The sequence below is a fragment of the Staurois parvus genome, unplaced genomic scaffold, assembly GCF_062004578.1.
Source record: "Staurois parvus isolate SC_StPar_1 unplaced genomic scaffold, SC_StPar_1.0 ptg000414l, whole genome shotgun sequence".
NCBI lineage: Eukaryota > Metazoa > Chordata > Amphibia > Anura > Ranidae > Staurois > Staurois parvus.
In genome coordinates this window covers 9,698,402-9,710,509 of record NW_028318210.1, presented here as the reverse complement: position 1 = coordinate 9,710,509, position 12,108 = coordinate 9,698,402, and the positions used below count along the sequence as shown (strand labels likewise).

Here is a 12,108-nt window from a genome sequence, read left to right as displayed (position 1 = left end):
CATAAATCAAAACCATAAACCACAATCGTATGTTTTGTGATAAGTGCAATATTAAAAAGGTTTTTTAATGCACATTTCACAAAACATATATGATTGTGGTTAATGATTTTTATTTATGAACGCAAGTAAAATTTAACTATACAGGTGGTATTGATAAGTATATGAAGTAGTGCTGCACTGTTTTTGACTTTAATTTAACATGAGAGTGCCATACGGTGTGAGCAGTTACTATAATTTATTTAGGAAAAATCTTTTTAAAAGGCATAGCAGTGCAAAAGTTTTTTCTGATTTCAAACCAAACTGTGCCATCAGGCTTCAGGGTTCATGCACATGCTGCACACTTTACTGCTAACCTTATCCACATACAGTGAAGGGTAAATAGCCCTGCACTGTACAGTGCCTTGAAAAAGTATTCATACCCCTTGAAATGTTCCACATTTTGTCATGTTACAACAAAAAATGTAAATGTATTTTATTGGGATTTTATGTGATAGACCAACACAAAGTGGCACATAATTGTGATGTGGAAGGAAAATGATAAATGGTTTTAAACTTTTTTTTTACAAATATCTGAAAAGTGTGGTTTGCATTTGTATCCAGCTCCCTTTACTCTGATACCCCTAGCTAACATCTAGTGGAACCAATTGCCTTCAGAAGTCACCTAATTAGTTAATAGAGTCCACCTGTTTGTAATTTAATCTCAGTATAAAATTCAGCTGTTCTGTGAAGCCCTCAGAGGTTTGTTAGAGAACATTAGTGAACAAACAGCATCATGAAGGCCAAGGAACACACCAAACCATTCAGGGATAAAGTTGTGGAGAAGTTTAAAGCAGGGTTAGGTAATAAAACATTTCCCAAGCTTTGAACATTTCATGGAGCACTGTTTAATCCATCAGACGAAAATGGAGAGTATGGCAAAACTGCAAACCAGGGTGGATAAAAGTCAATAAAAAAAAAATTGGATTTTTTTTAATCAAATTTATTTTAATAAAATGCTTTTGGAGTAAAAATCTATCTAAAAATAGTTTTTTATTTAAGATACATTAATTATTTAGTTTATTCAGCATGAAATGGAGCTTAGTTATGTAGCATGAGGCTGTATATTCTGAAATATCTACATTTTTTGAAAACTCATTCAATGAACCCAAGCTCTGCAAGCTGAGATAACAAGCACTGCATTGACGTATTCACACAATTTCACAGTAACCATGAGAAAAAACATGAAATAAAAGAATTTGAGTAGTTCTTCAACTATGTGTGATTAACCTACTAACCTAAAATCAGTTCTGATATTGCTGTTTTACTAAGCTGACAGCTTATTAATCTAAAAAGGAAACCTTCATTTGGTTTGCAAATATTAAAGATTCTAACTACCAGCAAGAATGAGTCGGATTCCTTACATTTAAAGAGCACCTGTTATTTTAGATCCATCATGGCAGTACCTGTTAGTGGGCATCCACTCACCTGCTGCCATCACGTCCCTCACTTTGTTGTGTCACTGCCAAATCACCATTTGTCCCCTTAAAGTGAATGGGACTGTCTATGAGTCAACAGCTTGTCAAAAGAGGAGCAGATGCGGGACAGAGATGACAGTTGCTCTTTAAAAAATATGATTTAAAATTGAGCCTTTTCACTAGTGATTTAAATCAAATCCACTCTGCTGCATACCTACAAAGATATGGCCGTCCACCTAAACTGGAAAATGTATATTATATAGGGCACGCTTGTTGGAGCCCAACCTCTGTAGCTGTAAGATAAAGGTGCCAGATGGATATCAGGGATGGATGGATGGGAGCAGTAACACTGAGGCAGCTCTTCTTAGAGTGGAAGCAAGGCTCTAATGCAGTAACAAGAAAAAGAGAGGAAGGCGCCTCTAAGTGCAGTATTGACAATTTATTTAGTAAACAATGGATAAATTGCACTTACAGGATAAACAGTTAAAAAGACTCATCGTGTGGTAAGTAGATCCAGGTGGGACATCCAGCAGTCCAGCAGGAAAATCTGTCTATAGGATCAGGAAGTAGAGTCCAGGATGTGCCTGTGCATCAAAAATGAAGCTTGGAGAGCAGAGTCAGATGTAGGATGGAGTAGGAGCCTATTGAGCATGCTTCAAAATGCATTACAACCCCCCTTCACCTCCTACATCTGACTCTGCTCTCCAAGCTTCATGTTTGATGCATAGGCACATCCTGGACTCTACTTCCTGATCCTATAGACAGATTTTACTGCTGGACGGCAGGATGTCCCACCTGGATCTAATTACCACACGATGACTCTTTTAACTGTTTATCCTGTAAGTGCAATGTATCCATTGTTTACTAAATAAATTGTCAATACTGCACTTAAGAGTCGCCTTCCTCTCTTTTTCCTGTCCACCTAAACTGACAGGCTGAGCAAGGAGAGCATTAATCAGAAGCAGCCAAGAGGCCCATGATAACACTGGAGGAGCTGCAGAGATCCACAGCTCAGGTGGGAGAATCTTTCCACAGGACAACTATTAGTTGTGTACTCTGCAAATCTGGCCTTTATGGAAGAGTGGCAGGAAGAAAGTCATTGTTGAAAGAAAGCCATAAGAAGTCCCGTTTGCAGTTTGCAAGAAGCCATGTGGGGGGAGACCGCAAACGTGGAAGAAGGTGCTCTGGTCAGATGAGACCAAAATGTAATGTTTTGGCTTAAAAAAAAACACTGTGTGGCAGAAAACTAACACTGCACTTCACCCTGAACACACCATCCCCACTATGAAACATGGTGGTGGTAGAATGATGTTGTGGGGATGCTTTTCTTCAGCTGGGACAGGGAAGCTGGTCACAGTTGATGGGAAGATGGAGCCAAATACAGGGCAATCAGAAGAAAACCTGTTAGTCTGCAAAAGACTTGAGACTGTGGCAGAGGTTTACCTTCAAGAAGGACAACAACCCTAAACATACAGCCAGAGCCATGATGGAATGGTTTAGATCAAAGCATATTCATGTGTTAGAATGGTCCAGACCTAAATCCAATTGGCAATCTGTGACAAGGCTTTAAAACTGCTGTTCACAGACACTCTCCATCCAATCTGACAGAGCGTGAGCTATTTTGCAAGGATGAATGGGCAAAAGTTTAACTTTCTAGATGTGCAAATCTGGTAGAGACATACCCAAAAAGACTTGCAACTGTAATTGCAGTGACAGGTGGTTCTACAAAGGATTCAGTCAAGGGGGCTGAATACAAATGCACACCACAATTTTCAGATATTTGTAAAAAGTTTTGAAAACCATTTATCATTTTCCTTCCACTTCACAATTATGTGCCACTTTGTGTTGGTCTATCACATAAAATCCCAACAAAACACATTTATGTTTTTGGTTGTAACATGACAAAATGTCCAAAATTTCAAGGGGTATGAATACTTTTTCAAGGCACTGTATGTGATAATGCCAAGGGACTGCTCAGAGCACCAGGCAAAAGAGCTGTAGCCAGCTGGAGTGGAGAGTAGGAAAAGGAATCCAGTCAATACAATACCCCTAGAAGTAACAAGCATTTAACCCGTGCAATGCATAGGGATCCCACTGCAAGGGTTCTTTTCTTTTTCCAATCCCAAAGTTTAGTTATAAATAGGAAAACACCCCTTTTGTGGAATGTACATCTAACTGCTAAATAAATTAATGTGAATAAAAATGACCTAAATGCAGTCTACAGCCTGATACAGTATGCTTAAACGGACATAAAAATGCATTTCTGACTTACCTGTAAATCCTTCTCTTCGAGTATATTACAGGACACAGGTCTTAAGAGGTTTAGGTTACACAGCTACATTCAGGTAATTGGACACAAAGCTGTAAGGACAGCATTAACAAACTCTCTCCCTCCCAGCAAGCCCCAGGTTAGTAGAAAAAAAAGTCAGTCATAAGAACAAAGTGGAGGGACCTGTGTCCTGTGATGTACTAAAGTAAATGAATTTAAACAGATAAATCAAACATTTTCTGACTTTACAGGACACAGGATCTTTGTCTTAGATGTCTAGGATATCAAAAAGCAATGCGATGCGGACAACAGTGCAACAAACACTAATGGCCACATTACCAAATGGGCACACAGAGGGCTCAAGAACTCAGAGCCACCTGGAGCGCTTTATATCCAAAATTGGCATCAAAAAAAGGCCTGAGTATCCACTTGGTAAAATTTAACAGTATGAACAGAAGAACAGGTGGCAGCCTTGCAAATCTGGGAAACTGATGTACGATGCTGAAAAGCCCTTGAAGTGCTGACAGATGTTAACAGAGTGTTCCTAAGCTGGAAATGGAGAAACCATAGCCTTCAGACTTTGGATCAAATGATGACTTGTCTAATCCACCAGACAATGGTGGAACAAGAGGCAGGATGTCCCATAAAAGAACTCTCAGGAATGAGAAAGAATGAAAAATGCCATAGCTGAGAGGCAGACTTACATATCGTATACCACATCCAGACAGTGGAAAGAAATCTCCTTTGAAAGTTTCGGAGCAGGACATAAGGAGGGAAGCACAATGTCCTGTTATGGTGGAAAGAAGAGGAGGAAAAAAAAAAAAAACAAATCTCACTAGGATCACCAGATCTAGATCACACGGTGACAACCACAAGAAAGTTAAAAAAAAAAAAGTTATCCTTGTGGATGTGGGAAGATAGTGGGCCATCTCGGACATGTTCACAGGGAGGTCTTTGAGGTTCCGATAGAACCAAATGGGTCTCTTGGAGCCACTGGTGATCATACAGGGAAAACGATGTAGAGGAGCCCTGCACAGAGATTATAACAAGTGAGTGAAAGGCAAATAGACTCTGGAAAAGAATAGCGTGGGTCGAAATTTGACCCTTGATGGTAATTAAGGCCAACTGTTGGTCCAGACAAGACTAAAGTAAAGACTGGATCCACCCTGTAATACTTCCTGGGATTTTTTTTAGCTCTAGTTTCCAGCTTTCAGGCATGCAGGGATGACCAAGTCCGAATGGCCTCTGTTATTCAGGAAGTGGACTTCAACAGCTGTGCTGTTAAAGCCAACGACTGAGAACAGAATGATAAACTGGTTTCTTGGGGCCAATTCGGTGCAATGAGATTCATTGTAACACCCTCCATCTTGATCATGTGATGCAGACAAGGAAAAAACCATCAGTAGGGGAAAGGCATAGAGCAAGCAAACAGATCCCAAGGAGTCGCTAGGGCATCCACATCAAAGACCAGAGGTTCTTTGGTGCTGGTGTCAAAATTACTCAGCTTATTGTTGAAACTGGATGTCAGAAAACCTTATCTGGTGTCCACAATCTGTAACAAAAACATTCTCCTGGAACCAGACCAGATAAAGTCAGCCCGCCAATTTTGCATACTATTGGAAGAAAGCATAAAAAAGGCGCACTCTCCTCGTGCATTACCGTGATAAAGGATTTATTGAAAATGACAAAAGTATATATTCACAAACCAAGGGTCATGTGAACAAGGAAGCAATGTGACAGTCCCAGCAAATAATGGTCTTGCGACAGGGTATGCTAATGCGTTTCGGGCGATGAACTCCCTTCCTCCATGAATGGCCCTCCAATAGTATCAAGGTTCCCTGATCTTTAGAAGGCCGCTCCTCAGCAAGTGCCTGTACCTGTGTTCTTGAGTTGCTTAAAGATCTAAGCGCTGGTTTTCCTTTTTTCTCTTGACGCCAATTTTGCATGCCTGGAATGTGCATTACGGACAGGACCAGACGATGCCTGTTGATGACACCTGTTCGCAAAGCAGACATCACTCTAGCCCTTTCCTTTGATCTGCATGACTTTAAGCCTGATGCAAACCACTGCTGTGGCCTTGCTTGACTGAATTCTAGTTTGCCCATTCTGAACACCTTCCAAAGGCATCAGGAGCAAGGACTATTCAGATTTTCATACTGGATATCCACCACACTAGGAAAAGCACAGTTTTGGAGGCCAGATGAATGGAACAATCGAGACACCGAGTGCTTATTCCATGCATTCAAATTGTCGAGCTGCAACAAGTCTGGAATGAAACCGGGCATATGATACTGCCTTCAATGAGGCTACCAAGCCCAAGACCACCATGCAAAAAGCAATTGGGCATCTTCCTGGACCGCAGGGTCTAAATGTCGGAACAAAGGGAAAAGAGTTTGTTGAAGGGAGAAGACCCCAGACTGATGACAGGATCCTCTGCAGAGTTTGTACTGTCTGACAAAATCTTGACCAACTGTTCATTTAGGAGGGAGAATTCAAGTATCACATGATGGGGATTACCCTGAGAGCACAGCAAAGGTAAGACAGAAGCTAACATCTTGGTGAAGCCTCAAAGTGCTGTGGACAGGTCAAAGGTAAGGGCAATAAACTGGTAATGTTGCATGCCCACAGAAAAAGTAGGTATCCTTGATGTCCCCAGAGACCAGAAAGTCCCGGGCTAAAGGGAAGCGATGACTGGCCTCGCAGATTCCATATGGAATTTTTAAATCTGAAGGAACCTGTTGAGAAGCTTTTTATTCAGAATGGAGTGAATGACTTGGGGGCACAGAACACGTTAAAGTAGCAACCTTGAACTGAAGAAATGACCCCCTTGCGAGTGGGGCTGCTGGAGTCTTGGACCTGTATAGCACCCTCTGGCTAACTGCATGCCAAAGTCCCAAACTGGCCCTTGTCAACTGATCTGAAAAGTTGCTAAATGGATGCCGCAGTGGTTACGAGCAGCTATATTCTTCAAAAAAAAAAATTTCCTGATACAAAAAAAGTAGTAAAGAAAAATGGTAGAGAAGAGAGAAAATACAGTCATGGCCGAAATTGTTGGCACCCTTGATATTTCTCCAGGAAATCATGTATTTCTCACGAAACGTATTGCATTAACACATGTTTTGCTATACACATGTTTATTCCCTTTGTGTGTATTGGGACAAAACAAAAAAAGGGAGGAAAGAAAGCAAATTCGACATAATGTCACACAAACCTCCAAAAATGGGCTGGACAAAAGTATTGGCACCCTTTCACAACTGCGGATAAATAAGAATGTTACAAGCATGTGATGCTCCTGTAAACTCACCTGGGGCAAGTAACAGGTGTGGGCAATATAGAAATCACACCTGAAAGCAGATAAAAAGGAGAGACGTTCACTTAACCTTTGCATTGTGTGTCTGTCTGTGCCACACTAAGCATGGACAACAGAAAGAGGAGACGAGAACTGTCTGAGGACCTGAGAACCAAAATTGTGGCAAAATATCAACAATCTCAAGGTTACAAGTCCATCTCCAGAGAACTAGATTTGCCTTTGTCCACAGTGCGCAACATTATCAAGAAGTTTGCAACCCATGGCACTGTAGCTAATCTCCCTGGTCGTGGACGGATGAGGAAAATTGATGAAAGATTGCAACGCAGAATAGTCCGGATGGTGGATAAGCAGCCCCAAACATGTTCCAAAGACATTCAAGCTGTCCTGCAGGCTCAGGGAGCATCAGTGTCAGCGCGAACTATCCGTCGACATTTAAATGAAATGAAACGCTATGGCAGGAGACCCAGGAGGACCCCACTGCTGACACAGAGACATAAAAAAGCAAGACTACAGTTTGCCAAAATGTACTTGAGTAAGCCAAAAGCCTTCTGGGAAAACGTCTTGTGGACAGATGAGACCAAGATAGAGCTTTTCGGTAAAGCACATCATTCTACTGTTTACCGAAAACGGAATGAGGCCTACAAAGAACAAAACACAGTACCTACGGTAAAATATGGTGGAGGTTCAATGATGTTTTGGGGTTGTTTTGCTGCCTCTGGCACTGGGTGCCTTGACTGTGTGCAAGGCATCATGAAATCTGAGGATTACCAAAGGATTTTGGGTCGCACTGTAGGGCCCAGTGTCAGAAAGCTGGGTTTGCGTCCAAGATCCTGGGTCTTCCAGCAGGACAATGACCCCAAACATACGTCAAAAAGCACTCAGAAATGGATGGCAAAGAAGCGCTGGAGAGTTCTGAAGTGGCCAGCAATGAGCCCAGATCTAAATCCCATTGAACACCTGTGGAGAGATCTTAAAATTGCTGTTGGGAAAAGGTGTCCTTCCAATAAGAGAGACCTGGAGCTGTTTGCAAAGGAAGAGTGGTCCAAAATTCCGGGTGAGAGGTGTCAGAAGCTTATTGATGGTTATAGGAAGCGACTGATTTCAGTTATGTTTTCCAAAGGGTGTGCAACCAAATATTAAGTTAAGGGTGCCAATACTTTTGTCCAGCCCATTTTTGGGGTTTTGTGTGACATTATGTCATATTTGCTTTTCTGCCTCTGTTTTATATTTGTTCCAATACATACAAAGGGAATAAACATGTGTATAGCAAAACATGTGTTAATGCAATACCTTTTTTGTGTGAAATACTTGATTTTCAGGAAAAATATCAAGGGTGCCAACAATTTCGGCCATGACTGTATCTGTACACCTAAGGACACTAGCAAAATACTGAGGCTTGCTAAGAGTGGGAGGGGTTATGTTTAGGCTGTCCTTACAGGTTTGCCATTGTCCAATCACCTGAAGGTAGCCTAACCCAATTGTCCAAAACTAAGATCCTGTGTCATGAAATCCACGATTAACAAATTAAAATGTTTTTTCTAGTGCACTGCCAAGTTTTTAATGCAATAGATTAAGTCAGAATAGCAGGCAGACACTCCCACTGGGCTCTCAGGAAGAAGTGACTGGAATGCATTTGTCAGTAGTCTATTACAAACCATACATATGATAAAATGTTATATTAAGGCCTTGTTCACCTTCAGCCTGTATAAACGCAGTGTGAGCACCAAGCTATGAACCTTTCGGCAAGATTTGTTGAAGCATCATTCAGCTGCAATTTGGGAATGATAAACACAGATCTTAATGGGAGCACTGTCACTTTAAACAATCTGCTAGCAGGCTTTCAACAAGCTTCAAGTTGTGGTGTACAGTTTACTGAAGCCTGTTAGGACCTTTTTAAAAGCACTATTCACACTTACAAATGTGGCCATTTGTGACTGGATGTGGGACACCCAGTGGGGGTTCCCTGCGACATACTGTAGTCAGGAAGCCCCATTGAAAACAACGGAAGATTGACAGCTCCCACAGCTAGTCATGGCTGCTTACATAATTGCTCCTAGAGTGATTACCTGCGACTGTTTGGCCCTAAATGCAGACAGACAAGTCTGTGTACAGGGCTGTTTTTAATGGGGCTTCTGCCTGCAGGTAATCACATGGTGTATTTAACTGCTGTTAGTTATGTGTTTACCTAGTATTTTCTAAATTCAGAATAATAAAACTGTTTTTGGTATGTCTCTGCAAACATAAGGAAAGCCTAAATCATACAACCATCCTTGGTGACCCATGTAGTATGGCACCAAATTGGAATTGCAAACACACAAGAATGGTTGAGCGTAGCCAATTGATATGTCCATGTAGACAACAGCTTGTGGCTCATGAAAGATTGCTGTGCAAATACGGCACAGCTGTGTATGCAAGATAACATTATGTTGTCAGAGGGCTCGCCTAAATTTTGGGGAAAAAAACCTCCAAAACACTATATAGCCAAACGTTTTGGGATGCTGGCCTTTACACGCACATGAACTTTATTGGCATCCTAATCTTAGTCTGTAGGGTTCAATATGGAGTTGGCCCACCCTTTGCAGCTATAACAGCTTCAACTCTTCTGGGAAGGCTGTCCACAAGGTTTAGGAGTGTGTCTATGGGAATGTTTGACCATTCTTCCAGAAGAGCATTTGTGAAGTCAGGAACTGATGTCAGACGAGAAGGCCTGGCTCAGTGTCTCAACTCTAATTCATCCCAAAGGTGTTCTAATCGGGTTGAGGTCAGGACTGTGCAGGCCAGTCAAGTTCCTCCACCCCAAACTCTATCATCCATGTCTTTATGGACCTTGCTTTGTGCACTGGCGCGCAGTCATGTTGAAACAAGAAGGGGCCACCCCCAAACTGTTCCCACAAAGTTAGGAGCATGAAATTGTCCAAAATGTCTCGGTATGCTGACACCTTAAGAGTTCCCTAAACTGGAACTGAGTCAAGCCCAACCCCTGAAAAACAACCCCATATCATAATACCCCCTCCACCAAACATTACACGTGGCACAATGCAGTCAGGCAAGTACCATTCTCCTGGCAACCGCCAAACCCAGACACACCCATTGGAATGCCAGACAGAGAAGCTTGATTTGTCACTCCAAAGGACACGTCTCCACTGCTCTAGAGTCCAGTGGCGGTGTGCTTTACACCACTGCATCCGACATCTTGCATTGCACTTGGTGATGTAGGGTTTGGATGTAGCTGCTCGGCCATGGATACAAATTCCATGAAGCTCTCTATGCACTGTTGTTGTGCTAATCTGAAGGCCACACGAAGGTTGGAGGTCTTTAGCTATTGACTCTCCAGACAGTTGGTGACTTCTGCGCATTGTGCGCTTCCGCATGCGCTGACCCTGCTCTGTCATTTTATGTGGCCTACCACTTCGTGGCTGAGTTGCTGTTGTTCCTAGTTGCTTCCACTTTGTTATAATACTAGTAACAGTTGACCGTGGAATATTTAGTACCAAGGAAATTTCATGGATGGACTTATTGCACAGGTGGCAACCCATCACGGTGCCAAGCTTGAATCCACTGAGCTCCTGAGAGTGACCCATTATTTCACAAATGTTTGTAGAAGCAGTCTGCAGATCTAGGTGCTTGATTTTATACACCTGTGGCCATGGAGGTGATTGAAACACTTGAATTCAATGATTTGGAGGGGTGCCCCAATACTTTTGGCAATCTAGTGTATATTCAAGTATGTGATCCTAAATACTCCCTGGGCATTATCCATAGGACAGAAAGAGTGGGGGTCTACTGTTCTGATGTATTGAAGAGCTGAATCCCAATAAATACATAAAGAGATTGTGAAAGCATGGGACCCAGTTATGCAGTTAAGGGGTCACCTTAATCTGGAAAGTGTCAATCACACAGGGGGAGCATGAATCTTGTGTCCCTTTTGAGTGAAGATTTTTCACCACTTACACTGGATGTGAACTGTATTATATTGGGACTGGAATGCATACCTTAATGTTGAAGGGCACTTAAAGTGGATATCTATACAGTGTTCAGCAAAAAAATTAGTACACCCCTGAGTTTTATAGAACATTTGTTTAGCTCATTATATTAAAGTAAGGTTATTAATATAACTTAGATTACAAAATCTTCAGTTTTACTCAAATTAGTTGATGCAAAAATGAATACACCCCACAACAAAAACTACTACATCTAGTATTGTGTATGATCTTCATGATTTGTAAGGACAGCACCAAGTCTTCTAGGCATGGAATGAACAAGTTGGCCACATATTGCAACGTCTATCTATTTCCATTCTTCAAGAACACCCTTTTACAGCCTTGTCTCTTCAGAATTCCCCATAGGTGTTCGATTGGGTTCAGATCAGGAGACATACTTGGCCACAGAATCACTTTCACTCTGTTCTTCTTCAGAAAAGCAACAGTGGCCTTAGATGTGTGTTTTGGATCATTCTCATGTTGGAAAAGCGCTCGACGACCAAGGGCACGGAGTGATGGTGTCATCTTCTCTTTCAACATAGAGCAGTACATCTGAGAATTCATGATACCATCAATGAAATGCAGCTCCCCGACACCAGCAGCACCCCTGCAGCCCCACAGAAGTGCAATGCCACCACCATGTTTCACTGTAGGCACCATGCATTTTCTTTGTACTCCTCATCTTTGCGATACCATAGTTTTGAAGCCAACTGTTCCAAAAACATTTATCTTGGTCTCATCATTCTAGAGTACAGGGTCCTAGTCTTCTTTTTCAGCATGGACCCTGGCAAATTCTAGGTGGGCTTTTTTGTGCCTGGGCTTTAGGAGAGGCTTCTTTCATAGACGACACCCATGCATGCCATTCCTCTGCAGAGTACTCCCCATTGTGTCATGAGAAACAATCAATCACCCCAGTTTGGCTTTCTACTTCTTTAGAGAATTGCAATTTCTTCAACCCATATCAGAAGATGCTCCTGTCAAGGTGTTAATTTCCATGGACAGCCTGGACGTCTCTGTGAGATGGCTGCAGTTTCATCTTTGTGAAATTTTTGCATCACTTTTGCTACAGTATTCTGCCTGATAAGTAAAGCTTTG

The 12,108-nt window shown here is 41.9% G+C and overlaps 1 protein-coding gene across 3 annotated transcripts in view; it reads right to left on the bottom strand.

Moving 5' to 3' along the window:
- SNAP23 (synaptosome associated protein 23) overlaps positions 1-12,108 on the bottom strand; it is a 108,722-nt gene that overhangs the window by 29,373 nt on the left and 67,241 nt on the right. The window lies entirely within an intron of this gene.